This window comes from Nomascus leucogenys, chromosome 22a, assembly GCF_006542625.1.
Source record: "Nomascus leucogenys isolate Asia chromosome 22a, Asia_NLE_v1, whole genome shotgun sequence".
In the NCBI taxonomy this organism is placed as follows: Eukaryota; Metazoa; Chordata; class Mammalia; order Primates; family Hylobatidae; genus Nomascus; species Nomascus leucogenys.
Genome location: NC_044402.1, coordinates 66,538,751 through 66,546,887, shown reverse-complemented (window position 1 = coordinate 66,546,887; position 8,137 = coordinate 66,538,751).

The following is an 8,137-nucleotide window of genomic DNA, read 5'->3' as shown; positions in this document are numbered from 1 at the left end:
AGGTAAATTAAATTCTAGGAAGTAATATTTAATGATACAATTCCTTGTTCTTTATGAAACAATATACTCATTGAAAATCACTTTTTAGCAAACAAAATAATTTTCTTAGAAAATTCAAACTATAGTCTACCAATGGAGTTATGGGAAATTTTTCTAATTCATAAATCATGAAAATATTTGTTCTCAATATTATTTTAAAATTAATCCATAGTAATCAATATTATTATGTTTATGATACTGCACATATAGAAGATTAACCAGAGATCTGGAGAAAAAAACTGGGTTAAAATCCAGTTCTGTTGTGACCTAATCTCATTTGCTGTGGCAAATGACTTTATAAATGAAACATTAATTTTCTTATGCATAAGTGCAGATAATTTAGTCCTAATCTGATGCACTTGACAGTTTTTAGAATTAAAATTTACTATTATAGATATATAATAATGTATTGAGTATGTGTGTGTTTGTAAAGATAAGGTAAATAATTAAGAAGACAATTTTTGACTTAATTATTATGAGCATATTCTTAAAACTGTAAACATTTAGTTATACAAATATTACTTGTAATCGTTTTTCTCCCCAGATAGTATTATTCAAAGGTCTATGATATGTGTTGCTGGGGATGTCCACAGCACTAATTCAATAACAATTTGTATTGTATACTCCTTGCTATGACTTTTCAGTGTATGTTAAAAAGTTAGTGTTTTAAGTTCCAAAATGCAGAAAATATTTTAGTCCTGATACACAGTGCTCTTTATTGTCAAGGAATCTTGATTTTCAAAATGAAGAAGGAATGAAGGGAAAGGAAAGAATAAAGAAAGAACAATAAGTAATTTCTCTCTCAATTACTTAACCTTGTCATATCCTATTAACATATTTGTATGTCAAAAAACATTCTTACACTTTTGGTTATGTTTTTATTTGCATTCCAAATGACTACATTTATTATGAAATCCAAGGAAAGCAAGCTTCCACAATTTCTACCAATCTATTTAGTACAAGAAGCAAAAACAATCCAAGCAGGTAGGTCAACACCCAGGTCTTAAAAGCAGAAGAATCAACACAGGGGCCCCTGAATTGTCTATTTTGGTCGTTGTCAGATTTATCAACATAATCACAACCCAATATTACTCTTTTTCTGCAGCATCTGAGTAAATAAGTCATACGTAGTTCAATGTGGATTCTGGGACTAATCTCTAGAAAAGAGAGGGAAATGCAAAAATATTGACATATAAAGGGCAATTATAACACTACATCTTTAGTACAGTTGGTTCTTCTTATTCACAGTAGTTACATTCTATTAAGTCACTGAGAACACTGAATTAGTGAATACTGAATCATCCCTCCAAGAGGTTAAGCTCCTTTGAGTCTCTGGTCACATTTTTGTCAATGAATAAATACATAACCTTGTCTTATACATGTTTCTCTTTAAAGATATCTTATTTAATATATATAATAGATTCACTAACATTGAGCTCACAGCAAATAGCACTATAACTCATGCCTGAACAAAGCTTATCTAACACACACTAAACTGTAAGGTACGTCACAGCCTTCTTGCACTGAAGAACATTAGGCAGCACTTCAGCACTACACTCACAGGAACATTTTAAACCATGAAATTACCAAAAAAAAAAAAAAAAGTATAAAAGTAAAAAGAAATGGCATTACATAGATTACAAAAAGGACGTGTTTACAGTATGAGCCGGAACAGAGAAGACAGAGCATCACATTGTGTGACCTCAGCTGGGAACACACCCTTTTCAGCAACTCAAATTGTTTGTCACCTTACACATGTCTGCAAATGACTCTGAAATCATTTTAAGTATTGATTTGGGGGTTAAAACAAATTTTAGCTAGTAGGTTAATTCACTAATATAGAGTCCACAAATGATGAAGATTTACTGTATCTGGAAGAGTAACTGGGATGCTGAGAGATTTTCTGAATGAATCAGAGGCTCAACTATAGGAAGTACCTATATGGTGTAATCCGATAAAGCTCCCCCAAGTCCTGATGTAAAGAAAGGTGGATCTATACTAGTTGATAGCCTTAGCTTTGATATTTTAGGCTGCTTACTACTTCTTAGTATCTAAAAGCAACCTTAAGCAGCTCTTCTGAGATCAGACTGAGATGGGGAGAAGTGGACAGATGAGCTCATATAGTGTATTTATCACTGAAAGAGACTGATTTTGATGGGTGATACATGGTGGAGGTGGAATGGTGGATGAGAACAAACTTTATTCAAAAAGGACAGTTACCTAGCAGCACAGTATGGATTGCCATGGGAGCAATTATGATTGATAGGCTTTTTTATCTTCCTTCCTTTCTTCCTTCCCTCTTTTCACAGATGCTTTTTGTTTTCTGAGTATTCTTTTTGTTCACTACAAGGTGGCAATCAGGTATCTGTAGCAAGCTTGGATCAGTGACGTCTGAGATACTTGTTTATTGATTATTCATCTGTTCTACATAATGACACCTCCACCACTAGATAAAAAATTCATAGTATGGTAAGTTCTGCTCTAAGATGATGCATATGTTGCTAAAAATCACATTATGCAAACTAACACAAGAAAAACCATAGGGCTTATGAGAAAAGGGGGCTAGGAGCATAACACTGAAAACTTTTGTTAGTGACACATTAGACAAAAAGATAAGAACCTAACTAAAATAGTAGCACAGTTTTACACATATTAAATGGTTAAGAAATAAATAAATAATGCAATAAATGTGGCACCTTTTCTCGAAAAAAGACTTAAATTCCCTTGTGGAAGTGGGCATCAAAAAAGTTGCAGCTTTTGAGTTACTGTGAAGTGATGGAAGGAAGGTTGACTGAAATGGTGTGGAACACTGTACCACCAGATAGTAATGAGTGCAGCTCAGAATTTAAAACACAGGCAGTGTGCTGAGGTAGCTGGTAGATGTTTGAGTTGAGTGCATTCTTGTATATTCTGCATAGTTCAGCTGAGTTGGGTGCAGTTTTTGCATTCTCTTGGTATTTCTCATGAATAAAAAGTCTGGCATAAGTGTATAAAAAATCTGGCTTGTCCTCTGTTTCTTAATATATCAATCACATTGGAACAACTTCAGATTTTCAACACAAGTATTAGAACTGACTGTACAATGTTATTGGACTGCAGTATGATTGAATTTTGGTTTTGGATGAACTGCTAGATTTCCCTAGAAATATTCACTGACCCAAACTGTGGCAGTTTACATTTGAATCTTGTTTGAGGACCATCCTTCTATCTCCTGAATTGATGCTTCAGAATCTTTCTGACATTAATATGTGTGTTTACTCAGGACTCTGTCTCTTTGTTTCTATTCACTGGGGCTTGTCATATTCTCAAACACTGAAGAAAGGACATATGACTTCCAGCAGGTGGTCCCCATAGGAATATCTGACACTGCTCTACATTTATCTAGCAATTTACCCAACCTGTGTAATTATTAATACACTGCCTCCACTGCACAAGGATTTTTCCTAATAAAGAATCAGTGGGCTGTGTGAGCCTGAATTTTGGCCCAGGCTCAGCATATTTCATCAACACTGTGATTGCCCTTGATGCATGCCAACACCACAATATCAAAACATCAAGAAGCAGAAGAATGCTTTCAGTATTACAGCAAAGTGACGAAAATTCATTCAAAGGAAGAATCCTTTTTTAGAATTAAATTTTTGCCTAAAATACCTTTATCTTCCCCTTGACCTGATTTTGCCCATTCCTTGAGGCCACATTGTTTCACTTCCTCTAGTAATTCTTGCTATTCCCACCCTCACTGTTTTCACATACTTCACCTTATCCAATAGGTCTAAGTTCATTGCTTCAGCCCTGTTCTCTTTATAGCCTAGTTTCATCACAGACCTACTTTCCTTTTACTGATTACAAAGAAGGTACAACTGGCTAGCATGGCACCCCGACCCTACTCAGCTTAGGGCTTTATTGTCAGAATCTTCCTTTCTACAGTGTCCCTTGCTTAATTACGAGTACATTTTTCTTTAGTTTTACTATTTTTAATTTTTTCTACTCAACTGACTTGTTAACTTCAGAAATAAAGGAGAACCCACCAAAGTTGGTTCATTTGCAAGATGAACTCTCAAGTCTTATAAAGAATCTGGGGCCGGGCGCGGTGGCTCACTCCTGTAATCCCAGCACTTTGGGAGGCTAAGGCGGGCGGATCACGAGGTCAGGAGATCCAGACCATCCTGGCCAACACGGTGAAACCCCGTCTCTACTAAAAATACAAAAAAATTAGCCGGGCGTAGTGGCGGGTGCCTCTAGTCCCAGCTACTCTGGAGGCTGAGGCATGAGAACGGCGTGAACCCGGGAGATGGAGCTTGCAGTGAGCCGAGATCGCACCACTGCAGTCTAGCCTAGGCGACAGAGCGAGACGCTGTCTCAAAAAAGAAAAAAAAAAAAAAAGAATCTGAAGTCAGCTCAGCCAAATGCTTGTCATGCTTATACATAAATATATTTACTAATGGGGAACTCACTATTTGTTGAGGCAGCTCATTTGGCATTTAGTGAACTCTTAAGAAATTTCTTCTTAATATGGGGCTAAAAAATCTGTCAAGAGTGCTCAACAACTGCAATCCTATCCCTGCAAGACTCCAAGAATAATACAAAATTTTATCTTCAGAAAAATCTCTGAAATATATTCAGAAAGTAATTTCCAATGCTGAGTTTTTCTTTTCTCCAGGTCTATGTTCACTTTGCCAAACTGATTCTCCAAAAATACAAACATGAATTTTTTTCTACTTCCATTTCCTTGAATATTGAAATTTGTCTATTTCTATTTTAGACCACAGTAGCCAGAATTTTATATGAAGGTTGTTTTTTTGTTTGATCTTGCTTGTTTTTGTTTTCACAATACTTTGCACAGTGTAAAACAGTAAGTAGATACTAAATGCTGATTGCATTAAATTTTCTGTAAGATGGAATTTGGAATTACCTTCCTAGGAGTCTTTGCTTTGTGGTAGAAATAGTTACAGATTGTTTGAAAAAAATTAGACAATTTCCAGGAACTTTCTATTCCTTGCATTTTGGTAATTCTCTATATTCTGTATGCTTATAATTAGCTTTCCTGGAGATTTTCTTCTCCATTTTCACTTGCCTATTAGATGTCTGAACATAAATACCCATTAAACGTTAAAATTGGTAAAATCATTTAATAGTCCCCAATGTTTTGTCATTTGACAGAAAGACAAACTGTGAAGATATCCCAATTGGTCTGTTACATGAAAAGAAGCTAGAGATATACATACCTCTAAATACCTCAGCTCCAGCTTAGATTTCTAGAGTCCAGGTGCGCCCAGAATGTAATCCAGGTCAGTGACCAACAAACAAGTTCTCATCAAACTCAACTGTAATTTCTAATAATCTTTGCTGTCAGGTAATTTCCTACCCCACATTTTTTTTTGTTTTGAAAATATGACATAAAATGGATGGTCATTATAAAGAGGTTGAGAAATTTCCTTCAAATCCATCTATACCAGTCATGAAGTAAGACTAGTTTCTTTTGCAAAATCCTGTATTTGCTTCTTACGGAGGTAATATTCACAAGACTGGAGTTTCAAATGGATATGCTAAAATTGCTTGTAGCAGATGAAAACACAGGAAGATTAAATGAGACAACACACATGGCATGTTTTATAAGTGAAGTGTGTTTTATAAATAAGAGATACTAAATGTACATAAGAATTGGCCGGGTGCGGTGGCTTACGCCTGTAATCCCAGCACTTTGGCCGGCCGAGGCGGGCGGATCACGAGGTCAGGAGATCAAAACCATCTTGGCTAACACGATGAAACCCCCGTCTCTACTAAAAATACAAAAAAATTAACCGGGCGTGGTGGCGGGTGCCTGTAGTCCCAGCTTCCCAGCTACTCCGGCTGGGACTGAACAGCGTGAGCCCGGGAGGCGGAGCTTGCAGTGAGCCGAGATCGCGCCACTGCAACCCGGCCTGGGCGAAAGAGCGAGACTCCGTCTCAAAAAAAAAAAAAAAAAAGCTATATAAGAATTTAAGAATGGCCTTGCATGTCATCCATACTTTTTTTTCATTCTACCTACCTCGGCTACTTCAACATTTAAAAGTTCCTTATAACTTCTTTAACACAGGCTGGGGAACAGGTAGATTTCATTACAAAAATATCCTTTCACGAGTTCTCAAAATCTTTTCCAAGCGCTTTCATAGAGAAAATGATCAACTCTCAAAACTATTAGGTTATAATCCATTTTTCTGTTTTATGTTTGTGTTGCTGGATGCAATCTGTATTCCAAACATATCGCCTAGCTTTCTGGGCAAGTAGAGATTTGATCTCTCTTGAGATGTCAAAATGAGTCAAACAGGAGTTTATGGAGAAGATTGCACAGAATAACTTTGTTCAGATGCTGTGGTTAAAGTTGAGAGAAGAAGGCTTTAACAGTTCACAAAAGAGAATTCTCGTTGTTATAAAGAAAAGCTCTATTTCCTGAGTACTTCCTGTCATATGAAATCATAACATATCAGGCGTCAATCACATATTAGACAAGGATTAAAGGCACAGATGTCTTGATATTATGGGCTTTACCAATGTCCCTTACGCATGTTTGTTCTAATATAATGCCACATTATTAACCAATTAGTCTAGAATCATGTCAAGTCGGCAGAGGTACACTTTCTATTTTATGTCAACATCCTCCCTTCAATACATGTAAATTAAATCATTCATACCAATAATTAATATAACATAGGAAGAAAAAAAACTAAAAATGGATTTTTTCACCTCTTTCCCTGCACTCAGAACTGGTGTGTGCTCCCAGTGAAAACGAGCTGAAAGCTTGCTTCTCTTAGGTTATTCTTGTCTGCATATGTTAGACCTTCTGGTTTTGGTTGCTTCAACAGCTTTTTGATGGCTTCACACATGCAATTTATGTTTTCATTTTTCTGGCTTTTCTGGAAATTTTGCAAGAGTTGTTTGTCTAGAAAATTCCTTTCACCTACATGTCTCATATCTCTCAGAGCATTTTAAATTTTAATTTCACTGATTACAAATTATGATGAGCACATTTTCATGTTTATTGACCTTAAGTTGTCATCTTTTGTGAAGGATTGAAATATTTTCTCCATTTTTAAGGTTATCTCTTTTTTATTGATATGTAGTTCTGGACATAGTCTACTTGTGAGCCATATATTGACTACAGGAGTCATAAATTTACTCTTCCACTCTGCCCCTTACATTTAATTCCTCAATTTTTGTCTTTTGAGTAAGAGCATTCTTACATATAATGAAGTCCAATTCATCAATTTTTTTCTATATTGTTTATGTTTTATGCTGTCTTTGAGAATTCCCTATCCTACTGATATAAAGATACTCTCCTAGGTTTTATCCTAGAAGCTTTATTGTTTTTAAGGATAATGCTTCAAGGGGGTCAATGTTCTTTTTTAAGATATAAATCTATCAATTAGCTTTCGCTGCATAACAAAGCACCTCAAAACTTAAGTTTTTATTAATTTTTATTTTATTTTATTGAGTGCACTGGTAGAATTGTGGCTCACTGCAACTTCTGCTTCCTGAGTTCAAGCAATTCTCGTGCCTCAGCCTCCCAAGTAACTGAGACTACAGGCATCTGCCATCACACCCACACCCACACCCAGCTAACCCACTATGACTCTGTGGGTTGCCAGTTCACCTGGGTAATCTGTAATCTGCTGGACTCAATCACACGTTACTGTGACAGTTAATACTGAGTGTCAGGCGTGGTGGTTCATGCCTGTAATCTCAGCACTTTGGGAGGCCAAGGCAGGTGGATCACCTGAGGTCGGGAGTTTGAGAGGAGCCTGGTCAACATGGTGAAACCCCATCTCTACTAAAAATACAAAAATTAGCTGGGCATGGTGGTGCATGCCTGTAATCCCAGCTACTCGGGAGGCTAAGACAGGAGAATCACTTGAGCCAGGGAGGCATAGGTTGCAGTGAACCGAGATTGCACCATTGTACTGCAGCCTGGGTGACAGAGCAAAATTCCGTCTCAAAAAAAGAAAAAAAAAAGACATACACTGTGTTTTTATTAATTGCTATTTTGGTTATATGGTTTGTAGGTTTCTCTTCAAAGCTGAGTGTCAACTTGTATTGAAGGATGAAAAGTACTGATCCTGGG